Genomic DNA, 2,718 nt, shown 5'->3' on the forward strand with positions numbered 1-2,718 from the left:
AAAAACCTATTTTCACTTTGTCATTATGGGGTATTGTGTGTAGATTGAGAAAAAACAAAACAAATGTAATCCATTTTAGAATAAGGCTGTAATGTAACAAAATGTGGGAAAAGTCAAGGGGTCTGAATACTTTCCGAATGCACTGTATGTGGGAATGATGATTGTAAACAGACAGCGCATTCAGTATCAGAAGTAAAAATACAGCCAGACTGGCCTGCTACTGTGCCTGTCTAGACCTTATAAACTGCCCAGAGTAGGACCCACAACTGATCCAAATGGAATTAGACCCACAACTGATCCAAATGGAATTAGACCCACAACTGATCCAAATGGAATGAAACACTCAAATCACAGGGCTTTTGTGCCTTTATTCAAATTGCATTTTTACTGCAGCCTAGAGTAGAATTTTGTACTCACTTCAAAACAATAATGCAATTATTCATTGCATTGTGGTGTTGCAGGCTACTATAGTCTAGGTAGGATAATTGTATTGTCCCTAAACAAAGATCAATAGGGGAGATTTCTGAGCTGAGTGATTCATGTCTTCACGGTTCTTTCATGGGCAATGATGCACCTGGCCTGTCCCCTATTCCTCCTTGTTCTTGAGGATTTATATAGAAAATTGGTGCAGCTTTCAATGTGTTTATGTGTGGTATGATTGCAAGTTAGCCTATTGCAGATCTGGTCAAATGATCCAGCCACCACTATTGTCACTATGAGTGGTGGATAGAGGACAGGACTATACTGACCTGGGCAGGGTAGACAGTTAGACTGGTAGACTATACTGACCTGGGCAGGATAGACAGTTAGACTGGTAGACTATACTGACCTGGGCAGGATAGACAGTTAGACTGGTAGACTATACTGACCTGGGCAGGATAGACAGTTAGACTGGTAGACTATACTGACCTGGGCAGGATAGACAGTTAGACTGGTAGACTATACTGACCTGGGCAGGATAGACAGTTAGACTGGTAGACTATACTGACCTGGGCAGGATAGACAGTTAGACTGGTAGACTATACTGACCTGGGCAGGATAGACAGTTAGACTGGTAGACTATACTGACCTGGGCAGGGTAGACAGTTAGACTGGTAGACTATACTGACCTGGGCAGGATAGACAGTTAGACTGGTAGACTATACTGACCTGGGCAGGATAGACAGTTAGACTGGTAGACTATACTGACCTGGGCAGGATAGACAGTTAGACTGGTAGACTATACTGACCTGGGCAGGATAGACAGTTAGACTGGTAGACTATACTGACCTGGGCAGGATAGACAGTTAGACTGGTAGACTATACTGACCTGGGCAGGATAGACAGTTAGACTGGTAGACTATACTGACCTGGGCAGGATAGACAGTTAGACTGGTAGACTATACTGACCTGGGCAGGATAGACAGTTAGACTGGTAGACTATACTGACCTGGGCAGGATAGACAGTTAGACTGGTAGACTATACTGACCTGGGCAGGATAGACCGTTAGACTGGTAGACTATACTGACCTGGGCAGGATGGACCGTTAGACTGGTAGACTATACTGACCTGGGCAGGATGGACCGTTAGACTGGTAGACTATACTGACCTGGGCAGGATAGACAGTTAGACTGGTAGACTATACTGACCTGGGCAGGATAGACAGTTAGACTGGTAGACTATACTGACCTGGGCAGGATAGACAGTTAGACTGGTAGACTATACTGACCTGGGCAGGATAGACAGTTAGACTGGTAGACTATACTGACCTGTGGAATAGTAAAAGTTAGAACATGGAAAAGCGTGGTGCAGAAGGGAAGTACCAATACACCTTGATAGGGGAGGGGCCTGCAAGTGTGGATGGAAGAAATGATATAGTAAAACCTATAATAGAGTGAATGTTAACCAATAAAAAACCACAGAACCCTCCCCTGTGCCCAATGAAAAACCACACAACCCTCCCCTGTGCCCAATGAAAAACCATACCCTCCCCAAAGCGAAAAAAAAAGTTTGACAACCCTCCCCTATTTTGGAACACCCCTACACCCAGTAGATTGCGATTTGTCCCTTAGGCCTCGGAGGTGTAGGTTCAGGCTGAGGCTCAGAATTAGAATAATAATCATCAGAAATGTCATGGTCCTCTGTAGCTCAGCTGATAGAGCACGGCGCTTATAACGCCAAGGTAGTGGGTTCGATCCCCGGGACCACCCATACACCAAAAAAATAAAAAAACTTTTTTTTTTTTATGTATGCACGCATGACTGTAAGTCGCTTTGGATAAAAAGCGTCTGCTAAATGGCATTAAAAAAAATATATATATATATATATATATATATATATATATAAATAAATGATTAATTTCTTCCCCACCATCTGAGTCGTTTTCATTCAGATTTTGTAGCAATGCTAACGCAGCATGTGCATTCATTCCTCTTGGTCTTCTTGCCATTGTAAATGACGCATACTCTCACTGTGTACTCAAAGTAGGCCAGAGTAGACTGATAAGACTGATATAGGGTATATACCATTATGAGATGATAATTAGAATAGATCAATACAATAGAATGGCCCGCCCTGTTCTTCATTCACAATTGGTGATTACATAATTATGCATCGTTCGCATCCCGTCTCTCATCAACTCACCCATTCTCCCCCTTTCTCCCCCATCATTCTTTATTTCATTAATTTCATCGTTTTTATATCTGTGAAATTAGTTCAGTTATATCTGTATAGTTTAG

The sequence above is a fragment of the Coregonus lavaretus genome (assembly GCF_964263955.1).
Source record: "Coregonus lavaretus genome assembly, chromosome: 27".
In the NCBI taxonomy this organism is placed as follows: domain Eukaryota; kingdom Metazoa; phylum Chordata; class Actinopteri; order Salmoniformes; family Salmonidae; genus Coregonus; species Coregonus lavaretus.